The sequence below is a fragment of the Taudactylus pleione genome, unplaced genomic scaffold, assembly GCF_031769625.1.
Source record: "Taudactylus pleione unplaced genomic scaffold, aTauple2 ptg000396l, whole genome shotgun sequence".
Classification (NCBI taxonomy): domain Eukaryota; kingdom Metazoa; phylum Chordata; class Amphibia; order Anura; family Myobatrachidae; genus Taudactylus; species Taudactylus pleione.
In genome coordinates, this window is record NW_028284797.1 from 3468495 (window position 1) to 3486967 (window position 18473).

An 18473-nucleotide genomic window follows, 5' to 3' on the forward strand; every position below is an offset into this window, starting at 1 on the left:
CCGCTCCATTTTCATGTAGGAGGGCCCTGATTCAGAGCGAGCGCTCTGGTCAGAGCGTCCTGCTCTGAATCAGGCCCACAGTTGCGTTGTGGTGAAAGACACAGTCGCGCCTGCAATAGCTTGCACTTCTGAAACATGCCCATAGTCTCATACGGGTTTTTACTTTGCCAAGCACTTTGAAAAAAAGAGGACCCTTCACAGTGGATCTAAACGAGTAATAAAGTGGTGAATAAGGAATGTGTGGAGATTTTTTTTTAAATAAAATACTTTTCAATGGTGTATGTGTCATGACAGTCCTGTAATTTTTTTTTTACAGGTGTATTATAAGGGCAAGTAGTTCTTGAAGTGCCAGTATGCTCTTTGAATTAAGAACCACTGGGCTAGCTAGGACCTGTAGGGCACCATTAAAGAAAAATATTAATTATTTATTAAAAAAATATTTATTAACCCCACACCCACTGCACATTTGGTGTGATTAGAAGTTATAGTGCTATCAGCATAGAACTGGTCGTCCTCAGAAGAGAAGGGGCTTCATTTTCTTTGCAGACCCCACTTCCCTACTGATACTTGCCCTGTGCTGACTGGCCTAGGATTGGGTGTCACTATGGCAGGGGGCCTCACACTTTGTGCCCCTCTCGCTATAGTGTTACCAGTCCTGGCTGGCAATACCTAGTGCTGGTAATGGGAAATTTGGGGGAATTAAGCGCTCCTTGGGGTATATATACTTAAGTTCGGGTTTTTAGAAGTGGAGATGTTGCCCATAGCAACCAATCAAATTTCTACTTCAGGGTCCATAGGGTATCCACAGGATACCTTGGGGTATAGGTGATGAGGTCAGGCATCGGGCACCACAGAGTTAAGTTTTTCATCCTCCCAGGATGCACTGGGGTCCCTCTCCTATACCCCGCCCCCGAGCCACAGGCAATCAGTTTCGTCGGTGCCTGGCTCGGAGTCGCAGCACCTTTACAGAGGGGGCTAAAAATTTGGCCCCTGAAGCATATCAAGACAGCTGTGGCTGTACATCTAGAGTGTACAGCATGGACGGTCAGTGCTGACGTCCATGCCGTCACTCCTCCACCCCGCTGGTACCAGAATGCCGGTACTGATCCGGGGATTCTGGTAGATAACTGGGGTCACACCTAGCGGTGATCCCAGTTAACTGGACTGTGGCTGGATTTACGGGGGACAGGTTAGCGGGCGGGGTCCCACGGTGGGTCCCCGCCGAATAGCACAGTCCTGAGTCCCCAGGCAGGGGGCTCCCTGGGCACTGGCCACAGCGTGGAGCCAGGTACTGCACCTGCGCTTCCACTACCACTCCGGGACAGCGGGCCACGGCGGTGCAGAAACGCTCTGGCATCCCGGGAGTTAAATGCAGGCCAGGGGAGCACGCCTTCCCTCCACAGCAGCCGGCGCCTCCCCCGCTGCACACGGTCTCTCCACAGCGGTCTGTGCCAGTGCAGCCACTCCTCCCCTGGACTCTGCCTCCTCTCTGCTCCTCGGTGGCCATCTCTTTACATGTGGCAAACGCTGCCGGAGCTGAACGCTGGCATCGTGGTCTGGGTCCCCCTGTATACCTCTCCTCCGCAGTAGCAGGTCATACAATGTAGCGCTGTTTCCTACCAGACTCTGTGTCTGGGTAGTTGAGCTCAGTGCTAATAGTGCAGGTTTGAATTCTGCATTGTATGTGACTTTATGCTAGCGCTGCTGCCTGTACCGTATTTCTTTCTGTCAGCCTTTTTACCTATCCCTGTTCTTCTCTGCTAAAGCCCTTGCGGAGCGGTGTTGCAGGGGGGTTATACCTCACTACTACTGTGTTGTGTGTGAGGTGTGTCACATACATTTTTAAGTGTCACTCATCATGTCTGACAGTGATCGTGATTTTCCCCTGTATCCAAAATGTACCGTATGTCATGTACAATTGGTGGAGGGTGATGGACACTCTGAGGGATAATGTAAGGCGTGTTTTCTCCTCTCACGCCCTATGACTGTCTCTGCATCTGTGCAGAAACCTCCCTGGGCTTGTTTCACTAAGGCACTTACAACCCTGGTGGGACAACTAGCGACGCCCCCTGCTTTGCCCCAGATGGGGTTTTCACAGCAGTCAATGGTGTCGTCCCCCATACAGGGTTTTCCTAGACAGTTAGTGGTTCCCCAGAGTCTTCCACTTTCACCCCCCAGGTCACTCAAGAGCCTGCGTGGGTTAGCTCCCTGTCCACTACGGTGCAACACCTGTCGGACTTATTACAGGGAGAGTCATCATTACGGTCGCATAAGCCACTGCTGCAATCTCAAACTGATCACTATGATCAGGATGATGTGTCATCCAATGACGGAGAAATGTTTGACCTTTTTGACCAGGAGCCTTTCCGTACTAAGGTGACTGAGTCTAAGTCTAAGGTATGTCTAACGGGCCTTATACGTGCGGTCTGCACAGCCTTGGTTATTGAAGATGACGAACCCCCCGTGACCAAATCAAAATATGCCTTCTTCAAGGATATCAAAGGTGACGCCACGGTATTTCCCCTATCTGGTCAGCTAGTGGATCACCTGGAGGAAGCATGGAAAACTCTGGGTAAACGTTACCATCCTCAAAGGCGCTTGGCGGTGGCATATCCCTTTGCGGAAAATTATTTCTCCCAAGTGGGAAACCCCTTCACAAGTGGATTCTCATGTCACACGTCTAGTGAAGAGTGCTACATTACCTATGCCCTCCATGTCCTCCTTAAAAGATCCTTTGGATCACAAGGTTGAAATATGTCTCAAATCCATGTATTCCCTTGCAGGAGGGGTGTGCAGACCGGCTATGGCCGTGTGCTGGGTGGCTAGAGCCATGGAGCGCTTGGCTGATACTTTGAGTAGTCTCTGGACACGGACTCAGCACCTGAACAGGTGGAGTTGGTGGGTAATCTCACCTACATTAATAAGGCGGCCTTGGATATAGGCTGTCTTACTTCTAGGATCTCCTCGGCAGTAGTGGCAGCTCGTCGCACCTTGTGGTTGCGTTCTTGGAAGGCGGATGCTGATTCCAAGAAGGGTTTGAAGGGTTTACCCTTTAATGGAGGAGTCCTTTTTGTCCCTGATCTGGACAAAATTGTGGCTACTCTGGCGGCAGCTAAGTCTGCATGCCTGCCATCGGCTACTGTCCAATCAGGGTCGGGCTCTTCGTCCTTTCGGCCCTATAGAACCCAGAGTAAGCCCAGGGTACAGTCCTTTCCGAGGCGGACTGCTGCCAAGAAATCTCCAAAGCCAAAGAAGCAGGCTTGGAGTACCTGCTCACAAGTCTGACGACAAGCCTGCGGCCTGACGGGACAGGCCTCTCTTTGGGGGACCCCAGAGTGGGAGGCCGACTTCTTCAATTCGTCCAAAGCTGGTGTCTGACCACTTCAGATGCGTGGGTAAGAGAAGTAGTTTTGCAGGGGTACGCCCTTTTCTTCCAATGGAGGCCTCCCAGATGGTTTTTCACGAAGGGTAATCAGTCCAATCAGGACAAGGCCCTGGAGTTCAAGGAGGTATTGCGCTCTATGCTCCAGGATGGGTCTCATAGTGCCGGTTCCTATGTCTCAGAGGGGATTGGGGTATTACTCCAATCTTTTTCTGGTACAGAAACCCAATGGGTCCTACCGGCCAATAGTCAAGCTCAAATCCCTCAACAAATTTTTGAGGGTTCCTCGGTTCAGGATGGAGACTCTGTGTACCATCATCCTAGCAATGGAGCCTGGGGACTTCATGGTGTCGCTGGATATTCAGGATGCTTACCTGCATATCCCTATTGTCTTAGCGCACCAGCCTTTCCTCAGGTTTGCAGTGGTCAATGACCATTTGCCTTTTGCTCTGGCCACAGCACCTCTGGTGTTTACCAAAGTTATGGCAGCTCACCTGCGGATGCAGGGGGTTCGCTTGTTGCCGTATCTGGGCGACCTCTTGTTGTTGGCAGAGTCTCCAGAGAAACTTCAGCACCATCTGCAATTGACTATCTCTGTGTTGTAGAATCATGGATGGCTGATAAATTTGAAGAAGTCCTCCTTGGTGCCCTCACAGAGGATGCTCCATCTCGGAGCTCTATTGGACTCCCAACATCAGAGAATATTTGTGATGGAGGACAAGATCTCTGCGTTCCAGGCAAAAGTTTGCATTTGCCTGCGGAGTTGCCGGGTGTCTATTCACTTGGCGATGAGGTTACCGGGTTTCATGGTGTCGATGTTCGACATTGTGGAGTTTGTCCAGTTCCACTCCAGACCTTTGCAGAAGTTGATCCTCTCCAGATGGAATGGGTTGCCCCAGTGGATAAAGTCACAGACAATGGTGCTTCCCCCGGAGGTACGTCTGTCTCTGGCCTGGTGGCTGCAGACTACTCATCTGAACAGGGGCCACCCATTTTGAATTGCGGACTGGGTCCTTCTGACGACGGACGCAGTCTCCGAGGCTGGGGAGCAGTGATTGGTCCTCACTTCTTCCAGGGAAGGTGGACGCTGTCAGAAGCTGATCTTCCAATAAACATATTGGAACTTTGGGCAGTGTTCAAGGCTCTCCAGCAGGCAAGACAGGTCCTGCACAGGAGGGCTGTGCAGGTTCAGTCAGACAACGCCACCACGGTGGCTTATATAAACCACCAAGGAGGGACCCACAGTCAGGTGGCTCTGACAGAAGTGTCCCGCATTCTAGCTTGGTCGGAAAGACATCTCACTGCAATATCGGCAGTGTTCATACCAGGAGTCCTCAACTGGGAAGCAGACTTTCTCAGCCATCAAGACGTGCATCCAGGAGAGTGGTCTCTTCACCAGGAGGTGTTCCAGCTACTGGTGAACAAGTGGGGCCTACCGGAGATAGATCTCATGGCCTCCCGACACAACAACAAACTGCCGGGGTTCGGGTCAAGAACAAGAGATACAAAAGTTTATCTAGTGGACACCCTGTCGGTCAATTGGACCTTCCAGTATGCGTACCTCTTCTCTCCGTTCTCCCTTCTTCCTCGAGTGATACGTAAATTCAAGCAAGAAGGTGGCACGCTCCTACTGATAGCTCCAGCGTGGCCCAGACGGCACTGGTACTCAAACCTTAGGATTCTCTTAGTGGACACTTCGATGCTGTTGCCTCAACGTCCGGACCTGTTATCTCAGGGTCCTTGTCATCATCCGGACCTGGGTTGGCTGTCTTTGACGGCGTGGCTGTTGAGACTGCCCTCTCGGGGTCCAGAGGGTTTTCCAGCTCTGTGGTTATCACCATGTTACGAGCTCGGAAGCCTTCATCTGCCAGCATTTACGGATTCGCCTGGTTATTTCTGAAGCTTATGTTCCTGAAGGCCTTCCTGTTCCATCTTCTGTTAGGGCTCATTCCACTAGGTCTGTGGGTCCTTCATGGGCAGTTCGATATGGCACCTCAGTGGTCCAGCTTTGCAAGGCAGCCACGTGGTCATCTGTCCATACTTTCGTACGGTATTATGCCTTTGATACCTACGCCTCTCAGGATGCTGCCTTCGGGCGGCGGATTCTCCTTTCAGCACAGGAGCGTCACCACCCTTAAAGGATACTGCTTTGGGATATCCCCAAGGTATCCTTTGGATACCCTATGGACCCTGAAGTAGAAAATAAGAGATATGGTAAGAACTTACCCTTGTTATCTCTATTTCTATGTAGTCCATAGGGTTCCACAGGGCTCCCGCCCTGTCGCACCTGTACTGCGGATGGGCTTTTTGCTCTGGTCACCGTTTTTTCCGTCTCCTTCTGGTGAGAATGTGATTTCTTGTGTGTTCCAGACTTGCTTCTCTCTTTTCTCCTCCTCCGGCCTATGGCTTGTGACGTAACTGTTTGCCTGAGGCTCAGGGGTGAGGTATAGGAGAAGGACCCCAGTGCATCCTGGGAGGATGAAAAACTTAACTCTGTGGTGCCCGATGCCTGACGTCATCACCTATACCCCAAAGTATCCTGTGGAACCCTATGGATTTCGTAGAAATAGAGAAAACAAGGGGAAGTTCTTACCATATCTCTTTTTTTAGCTATTATCTCCTAGAAGGTGCTTGATGAATGTTAAGTAGAATCTATATGGTTGCTATGGAATTACAAACTTACCAGTTACCTTTAAAAGTAACAATGAAGGAAATGACACTCTCACACTGACTCCATTTCAATATCCTCTTCTTCTACAGCTCTGCTTCGTCTCTCTCCATACCATCCTATGTAAGATTTCTCATCTGCGCCCAGTCATCCAAACACCATTGCTTCTTTGGTACCTTCAACTCCCTCCACTTTCTTCCCCCTTACTACCCTTTTCTACTCCATCTCTGCCCTTGATTTTATCTCCTACTTAAAATCCAAAATTGAATCAATTCGTCTGCATATCACCATCTATTAGACGCCTATCACCACACTATCCTACACCAGCTTGTCCAGTCTTTGCTGCTCTGTCTTTGTTTTCACTGGGGAGGAAGTTCTTATCCTTCCTTTGTTCTCTCCCCCTTCCACTTACCCCCTTTACTCTGCACCTTTTCCATTTTATCTCTTATGACACCTGCTCCCTTCTTGCCACCTCTTCAACCTGCCCTCTACTCTGGCATCTCTCAGATAGATTTCTCAATGATCCATTGAATGTGTTTCCATCTCTTTGAAGTAGTTTTGACAAGCAATGGGGTTCTGCAATAACATTGGGGATTCTTCACCTCAACTAACCATTTTGTAAAATCTTCTATTGGACCCTGGCCAAGTGTCTTTGTCCCTGGTGGCCCAGCAGAGTGTGCTAGATTATGGAGCCAACACCTGCTGAAAACCTGACCTTTTTTCAGTACTTTCTTAAGACTAGTCCCTTATTGATGAAACTTAATAGGGCAGAGAAAGGAGGAACTTGTGCCCACAAACCAGGCCTCTGTTCAACTTGGAGTCTTCTGTCTGCCTCCTGCAGACTTTAGGATCAGTCTACACCTGAACAGCAGTGGCTTGCATCTGTTTTTTTGTATAAATGACTACTCTTGCCTCAAGTTTTCCACGATCTTTTGTCCCAATCTTGGTGGTAGTGGTTGGTGTTAGCACTTTTGCGCATGAGTGACAATTGCTATCCCAGGGATTTGTCTCCAGCTTCTTCTTCTCTTCTTTCCTGCTCAGTTACCTCCTTTCTTCTTTAGTCCCAACCAGTGTCCTCCCATTATTTTTATCTATCGCTGCTATCAAACTGGCCACATGGCCTCACACTAGGTTACATAAGCTGACACGAGGAGGAAAGGCAAGTCATCTGTGTTAGGCAGATCTGTGGTAAGCGAGGTTTGATTCAACAGCTGCACCATTTTTAAATCCCTGTATCCTGATTGGTGAAACCTAAATCTTCTTTGATTCACGCTCACTGTGATTTGGAACAAGTGGCAATCAGTGCTGGTAGAGTGGAACCCCAGACATTCTGCTACATTGAGACAAATCTTATATATAATATTCATTGGTCTGCTTGTTTGTCTGTCCGGTTATGGATTCGGACACCCCTGCACCAATTAGGGTGAAACCAACACGAGGTGGTCCAGTTGGATCCTTGGCAGGTTTTAGGGTGGTTTGGTTCCTGGCGTACTAACTCCCATTGGTGTACGCTGGACAGAACTTCGACACAGGCAGCCTTCCACTGGATAGATTTAGATGAAAACTTCAGAGAGTAGTAACATTGGATCCCAGAAGACAGACCTCCTGTTGGTGTACGCTGGGCAGAACTTTGACCCAGGGAGCCTGTTCTGGACCTTCCACTGGATGGATTTTGATGAATACTTCACAGAGGGGTAGCAATTGGTCTGGGATGCACAATGGAGTCGTTGGGGTCCCAGTCGGACTTCACGGCAGAGAGCGCCGGAAAGAACTTTCCTCATGAGTGTGTTAGAAAAGCTGCTAATTATTTTTAAAATGTTGACTGTTACATCCAACTCATTGATTACTAAATAACTTGAAGATCTAAACCCAGGCAATGCCAGGTACTTCAGCTAGTGATAAATAAGTGAGAGTAGAGGATATGGCTTGATTTAGTTACAGACAGTAGTAGACTGTGCAAGTCATTCATTTTATACATGCACTATACTTAGTTTCATTGTTCTGCTCATGTTCTCTGACATCACATGTTTTCCCTTTCCCTTAACTGGTATTACCATAACTGGCATACAATATATGTGCACATCCGAGCAAGCGGCGATACTTTGAGACAAATCGCCAGCATTAATTCCCCCCCTATAATTGTGAAGTGATGAGCACCCGTGGCTGTTCAACTCCCCCCAAATCATGACCTGTAAATAACCATGTTTTACAGTTGATGCAAGATTCTTGTGGTACTGTACATTGTGATTGATTTTCAGCAGACATGACATTAATGATGTGAGAATGCCTCATTACAGCCTAGTTATGCACCTTCAATTGCAAGTGATGCAACTGAGAGCATCACTTGTAGTAGCATATGTTTAGTTCTGGAGAATGTGATATGGAAATATCTGTTGATCCAATCATAAATGTCCACAAAAACAGCTTCAGTGCAAAAATGAAATTATTTATTAAAAATATTTGCAATTATAATGCATTTAAGGATGGCAGTTTAATAAGACGGATACAGCCTATGACTGTTACACAAACGTTTATACTGCAAATGATGTATACAAGTATCATGATTATATTCTCAACGCCATATAAGTAAAACATACATCTTAACTGTTCATCGTGGCTTTATGCCAGGTACTTCCTTTATACTAACACTTAGTGGCTATAAGTAAACCACTAAGAGGCGGATTGGGTGTAGCTGTGGTTAGTAGCTTATTGGAAATGCATTGCTACATGTAAACCCAATTTGTGATAATCTACTGTAATATATGATAATATAACTATAGTGAAGCAGTCTTTATAAGCTATTAAAGCTGCATAACAATATTTCTCTTGCAGCAAGGCTGAAGAACACAGGACAATGGGATTGTAGGTTGGGGCTGGAGCTGGCACTTAAATTAAACAGTAGCTTTAAAAAGTAAGCTCCTCCCCCTGCAATCCCACAATTCCAGTGTTTTTTTAAGTGCCTGAGGAGTATGGCACATTTTGGATGGTAGGTAGCTTTTATTTTGATTTTATTAAATCTCTTTTTTTATAATTTCTAACTTGGGGACTGTGCTGTGTTTGTCGCAGAACACAGTGTGAGTGTAGGCGGCTGCGGAGCTGAGGGATAGCTTGCCAATATGCAGCTGCGGCAGAGGGCTGCATGCCGGTGGGACCCCCACAGAGCACTCCACTCTCCAGGATAGGTCGCCTGGACCCGTGGACGCACCCTTTTAGAGGGTGGTGGGCAGCAGCGCTTTCCTGGATGGTGGCGCCATCTTGCAGGTTTGATGAGGATGGCTCCATAGCGGGATCGCGCACCTTACAGGCTGCTCTGGCAGAGCATACCAAATGCTTTCCCCATGAAGGGGAGTAGCACTTGTTACAGGGAGGGAGAACAGCCACGGATCAGGGGAGTGGAGCCTGTAGCTGCTGGCCTCCCCTACACATTCCAGCAGCAGTGATACTGCCCTGGCTGCTGTTACGATCTGTCCAAGAAGATGGCTGCTGAACTGCTTAGTTCTTAAGGATCCTGCAGACTGGGATCATTGACTGCTGCAGTCCTCTTCTCAGCTCCTCTCTGTCATGATGCGGCCTGGGATCGGCCGCTACTCACCTCCGCGCCGGCGTCCTTGGCCTTAGGTGATCAGCCGCTGAGAGTGGAGGTGAGTGGTGGCTGAGTATTCTCCCCAGGGTCTGCTAAGGGCTTCCGTGCATGCGTCCTGGTTCCTGTGGTGGTGGGCATGGGTGCAGCCATGTTGGTCCATATCACCTGACTAGTCTCTCCCAATGACTGTCTTGCAGTCACTCAGCTGATCTTCTTATCCAATTACCAACTGTCTAGGGGTATTTAGGTCTGACTCCAGGAACAGGAAGTTGCCTGATCAACTTCATTTCTTCATTTCCATCATGTCTTCAACATTCCAGTGACTGAGTACTATTTCTTCACTCCAGGCTCTCTGTTCTCTTCAACTTCCAGTGACTACCAGCGATTCTCCAGTGTGCAGTTCAGCTCTTATGCTGATTCCCTGTGTTATATGTATCAGCTCTCATGCTGATTTCCACTGTGCAGTTCAGCTTTCATGCTGATTCCCTGCATTATAAGTATCAGCTGTCATGCTGATTTCTGGTGTGCTGTTCAGCTTTCATGCTGATTCCCTGTGTTACATGTTTCAGCTGTTAAGCTGATTACCAGTGTTCCTCTCATGCTGATTTCCTGAGTTACTGTTATGAATCTCAGAGAAGTCTCACAACTAAATCATACCAGGAACATGAAGCTCCGGAGAGTATAGTGAATTGGTTGAACAAGAGTCAATTGTTAATAGATACTTAAAGAGTCAATTGATAAACAGTCGATTGATAAGGAATTGTGAGGACAATATGGCTCCTATAACCTAGAGGGTTGAAATGTACTTGGCAAGTTTCAGTTTTAAGGACTGGTATGCACTTGGCTAGCTGCCGCCTTAATAGCTGGAATGCATTTGGCTAGTTGCAGTCTTGAGGACTGGTATGCACTTGGCTAGTTGCAGCCTGAATAGCTGGTATACACTTGGTTAGTTGCAGCCTGAATAGCTGATATGTACTTGGCTAGTTGCAGTTTTGAGGACTGGTATGCACTTGGCTAGTTGCAGCCTGAATAGCTGGTATGCACATGGCTAGTTGCAGTTTTGATGACTGGTATGCACATGGCTAGTTGCAGCCTGAATAGCTGGTATGCACTTGGCTAGTTGTAGTCTTGATGACTGGTATGCATTTGGCTAGTTGCAGCCTGAATAGCTGGTATACACTTGGCTAGTTGCAGCCTGAATAGCTGGTATGCACTTGGCTAGTTGCAGTCTTCAGGACTGGTATGCACTTGGCTAGTTGCAGCCTGAATAGCTGGTATGCACTTGGCTAGTTGTAGTTTTGATGACTGGTATGCACTTGGCTAGTTGCAGCCTGAATAGCTGATATGTACTTGGCTAGTTGCAGTCTTGAGGACTGGTATGCACTTAGCTATTTGCAGCCTGAATGGCTGGTATGTACTGAGGGATATAAGGAATTGCTGTAAAAGTTAATTGCTTGCTTGAATAAACAGACAATTACAACTGAAACTGAGGAGTTGTAAATTGGATATAGTGCACATAGCACTGAATAGCAGTGCAGACAGCTGGGTGTTATTTAGTTGATTGGCCACGCAGACACAAAGAAGCTGCTGATAGTGCTGGAATTAATAAACGAAAATTTCACAGTACTGGAGTGCAGCTGACACTGCTTTAATTACTTGCTGGGAATCCACACAGACACTGTGGTGTGGCAGGCACTGCTCTGTTGTCACACACTGGGAAGCAGCAGCCACAGCTTAGATGTAACTTGCAAGGAGTACACAGACGCTGGGACATGAGGAGCTGGAACACACAGTAGGATGAACTACTCACTAGAACCGGAAGCCACAAACAAACGCTATAGCCGGCATGAAGTGAAGGGCTGGCTGTAACTTATGCAATGCAGGATCCAATCAAAGGCATTTCCTGCAGAGAGCCCATCCTAATGACTGCTATTGTGCACCTGAACTATGCACACAGACAAGACATGATTAATTAGTGTGCAGCTGAGTCCAGCACACAGACAAACAGCTAGAGCTGTGTACAGACAAGACAGGAATTTGGCTGCCTGCAACATGGATCAGGACAAGATGCAGTATCCCAGTGACAACTATAGCTGGGACCTGCCACCAAGATGATCCGCTGTCGCGGATCCTAACAGTTACATGTTCAGATCTCATGCTTATTCCCTGTGTTACATGTTTCAGCTGTTAAGCTAATTACCAGTGTTCCAAGTTTCACCTCTCATGCTGATTTCCCTAAGTTACATATTCAACTCTCACATTGTTCTCTAGTGTTCTTGGAGCAAGTCTGCGACTGGATTCCAGTTTTTCCCAGAGTTAATTCGCGTCTGGATCTCCGGGGCATTTTAAAGCACTTCCACGTTTGCAACTCCAGTATTACTCAGAGCAAGGCTCTGGTGTTTCTTACAGCATTCAGTGTTTGGACTTACTATACATTCATCATTACAGCAAGTCAGTCTCAGGATCTCCCGTGTTTCCCAGAGCAAGCCGGCGTCTGGTTCATTTCCAGTATGTCCAGTGCCACTCCATTTGCAGTGTTTTCCAGTGTCATCCTATTTCTAGTTATTCCCAGTACTGTCTCATTGCTAGTAATCTCTAGTGATACAACATTTTTAGCAATTTCCAGTATTATTACATTTCCAATAATTCTCAGTGCTATTTCATTTCTAGTATTGTATCTCTGTCTTATGCCATTCCCAGGTACCTGTCCATGGGGCCGCAACCCGCTCACTTGGTGTGGCGAAACCCAAATCCCAATAGGAGGGGTCACTGGTGAAAACCACCAAGTGGGTTAGACTCTGGGCAGGTCTAGCCAAACCTGGGTTTGGCTACAATAGGAAGACATTATCACTGTCACCTCTGTCAGTTGTTGCTCTACCACCCAAACCCCCCGATTCTGGACCTCAACAGAGGTATCCCTAGTGCCCAGTTGTGACACCCTCCTCTGCAGCAGTTGGCCTCTCAGGAAGGCTAAGTATATTTCCTTTTCTATTGCCTTTATTGTCTGTGTTGCCTGTGTTATTATTTGCAAGAGTCGGGACATTGGTTCTGCCTCCTATTGCTCTACTGACGCATCAAAGAGGACTATGACAGGCTATTCCAAACCCGTCCAGGCTTGGAGCATGGCTCTGATAACACAGATTGTGTAATGTTTACCATTTTTGCCTCAACGCACTGAGGTCGTGGGTTTGATTCCAGCTACAGTCCTAACTGTGTGGAGTTTGTATCCAGGGATTTTGCTGTATTTTGGGCGATGTTTCTCCCATGCACAGAGTAATGAGCAGTTGCCTATGGGGGCCTTGTGTGTATAGGACCTGGCCTTGTGTGTATAGGACCCGGTGATGAGCAGGCATCTGGGGTGCTGCATCCACCAGGGTGAGACCTACATGGGCTGGGGCAATCAGCATGTCAGTGTATGCCCTAGTGGAGCTGGTGACGTTTCACAGGGAGACTAAGGTCAGGCTTGGGTATTTCATCATCTGTGGTGCAGGCTTCTTTTCCTCTATAGGGTTAAGTTCCCAGTCAAGGTATGTCTTGCCATGGTTTCATGCTTTGCAGCGTGCAGAGTCTCAATTTACGTCAGGTTCTTCTATTTTGACGAACTTTTTCAGGAATCATCTGCAGTGCGAGGTGACAGTGGAGGGTGCCTTGGAGATATCTTCCTCCCTCCAGGGCCCCATTAGATATTTTGCATGCAAAGAAACTTGTGAAGATTTGTGCTGTCAAAGCCAAAGGGTGAGGACCTACTGTCCTGTGCGCCACTCTCTAGGAGGTTTAGATATGGATTCCCAAGCGGTGGCTGTGGCTCTGTCCAAGCATTGGCGATGGAAAGTCATTACTTTTCCTTCTGTAAATCTCTACGGTCTCATCTGGGAGGCCTAGGAGATGACAGTTTAAGATGCTTCCACATTTGCTTTCAGTAGATGGAAGCACCTCCAATGGTTGTTGCTGCAGCACATGCCCCTTCCTGTTTGGGCTCAGCGTCTTTTACGGATCCACTAGCTAAAACTTGGAGGGTTGGCTCCGGCCTGTTTAATTGGTTCTGGGGTCGTTATTCGCCATTGGTGAGCCTCGACATGGGAGGCATGTGCTATGGTCACTTCAGCTGATGTTTTTGTTACGGGGCTTGTGGAGATTCACCATGGGATTCCCTGCTGGATTGGCAGGTCAGTTTCGTGATTGCCTTTGTGTGATGGGGTAGCTTATGGCCAGTTTTGACTTGAAGTGCCCTTTGGCTCTGTGCTTCACATGCGCATTCATAACCAAATTGTACCTTACAATATCTTCTGTTTGGTAAGGACTTTCTTATTTAGCCAGAACTGGATACCATATTCCCCACGGGAACGCACTTTTCTTCCAGTGGCAGTCCCTCCTGGTGGGGTCGCATTTCCAAGTTTTTGCTCCTCTTTTCAGGGTGGTGTATCCTTGGAAGATCAGTGTGCCACAAGCCGATTCTTCCCCAACAGGGGTTCGGTTTCCAGGGATCTCTGGCCCTGATTCAGAGCCGGACGCTCTGACAGAGCGCTCGCTCTGAATCAGGGCCGTCCTTCTCTATTTTTAGAGCGGCCTCCTGGCCGCTCATATAGCTGTGGGTGACCACCCACAGCTATAGCGAGTGGCCAGGAAGATGGTCGCGATGGTCAAGACCATTGCGACCATCAGGCTTGCGACGAGACCCTTGTGGTAGGGTCTCGTTGCCGCAAGCCCTGGAGTGCTTTCGGCTCAAACAGAGCTGAAAGCACTCCCACTGACATCACTTGTGATGTCAGTGGGGCCGGCCCCAGATGGTAGGCGTTCCCATGGGAACGCCTCCATCTGGGCAGCCACGCCCCCGGCATGCCCACCAAAGGGGGCGTGCTGTCACTCAACATTGACAGCACGCCCACTTTGGTACGAGACCCGGAGCGACGGTTTGCCCATCGCTATCCGGGTCTCGCGCATGCGCATGACGGAGCCGGCTCCGTCGTGCGCATGCGCACTGGGCCACCATCGACCCGCTTGCGAGCGCTCAGCGCTCGCGAGCGGATCTGAATCAGGCCCTCTGTCTCTCGAACAAGTTCACTTGCAAGTGGTAAGGCAGTTGCTCCTGTTCAGAGACTGTTGAGAGAAGTCTACAGACACCTCAGTGCTCCCCATAATTTGCTATGGTTCCATCTTTGAATTCCGAGGTCCGCCACCAGGGAATTGTTTTTTGTTTTTCAACATTGCTCTTCCCCTGCAAGTGGTGAACACTGTGACATTGGACCGTTCTAATATTCCATTCCCCTCAGCCCAGTTTTTGCTCCATGTCCGCCACAGGAACGGCGCCTCATCCATCGATCTTGTGGAATTTTGAGTTGTTGAACATGAGGGTCTCCACTTCAGGACCATTCAGTGGACCAGGTTCTACTCGCAGGAGGTCCAGTGGGTAATTTTCTAAACTTGGAAAGGTTGCTCGACATCCCTCTCATCTCAGTTTCTCGTTTTGTCCACATTACTCATCACTCTCCATTCTTCTCCAGGTCCAATCCTTGGTTCTTCCAGATTGGCTCATTGTGACCATGGCCATGAGTCTCCTGGGCTGAGGAGCCATGAAATAGCTTTTTTGGCTCCAGAGCATTTTTCAGGCTCTCTTGGGGGCCCTGTCACTCCTCATCGGCCGGCCGGACGCATTCGGTCGGACAATGAGCCGGCAGTGGCATATGTATGCCCGGACACCATTTCCATCTTGCATTTCTCTCAGAGTTTGGCTTCCGTTCTTCTCCTTGGTCCTTCTGGATTGGCTCATTGTGACCACGGCCTTGAGTCTCCTTGGGTGAGGTGCCCTGAAATTGCTTTTTTGGCTCCAGAGCCTTGGGTCACCATCCACAATGGCTAGGCTGATCAATTGGCTCAAGCTCCAAACCATCTTTCAGACTCTCTCGGGAGCCCTGTCCGTCCTCACCGGCCACCTGGACACAGTCGGTCAGACAATGACCCGGCAGTGGCATATGTACATCACCCAAACAAGAGCGCAATGATTTAAGCAGCCCGAAGGCTTTCCTGGGCAGAGATGACTCTTTGAGCTCCAGTTATACCGGTAGTGGGAAATCGGACAGTGACTCCCTCAGCAAAGCCATGTTTCTCCCAGGGCAGTGGTCTCACCTTTTAGTGGTCTTCCTACCATTCTTTCAAATGTGAGGCCCTACGTGGGGGGATCTCATGGCCTCTTGAAAAGTTTTTGAGGCTCCAGAGTTGAGTTTTGTTTGTGATCCGGCTATCCGCTGACTTCCGTAGTGGATGCCTTGACTATTCTGTGGAATTTTTCACCTAGAGCATCTGCTTCTACTGGCCTTACTGTTCCCTCAGATCTCCAGGCCCGTCAAGGTTTCCCAAGTGAGGGTAATCCTAGTAGCTTCAGGCTGGCTACACTGGTCATGGTATACGGCCATTCTCCTAAGGTCGGTAGGTCTGGGGTGGTGTCTTCCACTTCGTCCAGACCTGCTGCAACAAAGCCTGTTTTTAGAAGGGCACATTCCTCAGTTGTTTTTCATGACCAGACTTGTGTGACTGAGCATGAGAAAGCTGCAGGTTTTTCTCTTTTGGTGGTCCGTACCAGGCTGTGAGCCTGGACACCATTTCCATCTCGCACTCATCTCAGAATTTGGAAACTCTAACTCTTGTGGTGTAACCATTTCACATTTTGCCTCTCATGTTTCTGGGCCTTCCTTCTGAAGGGTTTGGAGGCCGTTTGACGACTTAATTTTGTGACTATAAAGGTTCTGACCCTGTAATTTTCATTCCAGCAGCATTTGACTTTTCTTCCAAGAGACCAAACAGTTTTTACAAGGTGTGCTGCGTATTCAACCACCGTTTCATCCGCAAGTGGAGCTGTGATATTTTAATCTAGTCCAATCGGCTCTCATACAGGCTCCATGGAGAATCGTTGCGTTCCTCAGTTAGTTGCTTGGAAACTGGTCTTTTTATGACTATTGCCTTCCCTCAGCATAGTTCCATGTTTACGGTTTACAAGCAACCTTTTCTTGTCTTTCATGAAGATTGTGCAGTTCTCCATATAGGTTTTTACATTCCAGTCGACATTTGTTTCGGGCTTGTACTTACACCAAGATATTTTCTTTCCGGTTCTTCTTCATTCTGCAAATTCCTGGGACTGGGATTATCTAGCTGTGCTGAACTCTGCAGATTTCCTTTTACATGTCTTCTTTGGTACGCCGCACTGTTCACTGTGGGTTCTTTATGATGCGCGTGATCTTGGTTGACCAGCTACTCAGCAGACCCTTGCACGTTGGATTTGCTTGGTTATCACTCAAGCCTATTCTGGTGTGGGACAACCTGACACCAGACCGGGTGTCAGCACCTTCCGCTAGGGAGGTGGCGATCTCATGGGCAGCGCAATGGGGGACTTCAGCAGCACAGGTCTGTCGTGCGGCCCTCTGGTCCCCTTTCCGCCCGTTTGCTAATTTTTTATGGTTTCAAATTTTTCGTCTCTGGTCAGGCAGCCTGAGCGTTCCCTCCCTTGGGGGCAACTGTTGAACATCCTATTGTCCAGTGTTCCCCAGCCTTGCTGCAAGAGAAATTAGGATTTTTGGTCAATTTACCATGGAATCTTTTTCTGTTAAGCAGGCTGGGGAACTGCGATTCCTCCCTCACGCTCGGTCGTGCAAAGTTTTGGTTCTTGACTGTCTTTTTCCCTACTGGTTTGTCTTGTTGTTCTAACAGTTTCACAGGGTTCCTGCTACTCCTCTCCAGAATTTTTTTAAAGAAGTACTGAAATTGTGGGAATGCAAGGGAGAGGAGCTTACTTTTTAAAGTTACAGTTTAATTTAAGTGCCATTTCCAGCCCCAAACTACAATCCCATTGTCCAGTGTTCCCCAGCCTACTTAAGAGAAAAGGATTCAACGGTGAGTTGGCAAAAAATCCTAATATTTATGTTTCCATTTCCTTTAACCCTGTTCTTTTTCACATCACATGTACGAACTCAGCATAAGGCTCTTCGTGAGAATAGATTATTGTGTATTATGGGCCTGATTCATTACGGATCACTATGGTGATCGCAGCTGCGATTACACACGCAGACCCACTGCGACAATATGCTAATGTTTGCAATCACAATGCCGTCGCAGCCCAACATAAGGATACCCACTTCCCCTTACTCATATCCTTGCAAGTTTGCGAAACCATCGGTAACATGAAGTACCATTGGAGCCTCACGCACAATTACAACAGGTCTGACCTTACTCAGAATTTAATAACCTTATTGCACACAGTGAAAGCTCAAGCTGCGTATGCCATCGCAGGGGCTAAGTTATGCATGCCCTGTAATGTAGGGATGTGCAGGTTCGAGTGTGCACGCCGAGTTCGGATTTTTCCCTCCAAGAAAACGGAACTCAGAAAGAGGCTAAATGTCATCTTGCATGGACAAACATCATCATTCCTTGACAAAAGTCCAGGAATGATGATGTTTGTCCATGCAAGATGACGTTTAGCCTCTTTCTGAGTTCCGTTTTTTTAGAGGGAAAAATCCTAACTCGGCGTGCAAACTCGAACCTATCCGAGCCTGCACATCCCTACTGTAATGGCATTCAAACTCACTGACGCACTTGCGTATCTCCGATCACGCCCCGTTCAACACCCCCAAATAGTCACTTCCTGTCAATCACTCTGCTATGGGTCTGCATGGTCACTGTGATCGCAGTGGAGCCTTCACGCACTGCAATGCATAAGCATGCGCAGTACGCAACAATCAACCATCTACGTGTGTAATCACAATAGCGATCCGTAATGATGTGAGAGATTTGAAAGAGTGTGTGCTTAATTTTCATGACTAACGATATACCTAGCAATACGGTGTGAGACGCCC

General features: G+C 48.2%; 1 protein-coding gene across 1 annotated transcript in view; it reads left to right on the forward strand.

Moving 5' to 3' along the window:
• SYCP1 (synaptonemal complex protein 1) overlaps positions 1–18473 on the forward strand; it is a 470977-nt gene that overhangs the window by 358134 nt on the left and 94370 nt on the right. The window lies entirely within an intron of this gene.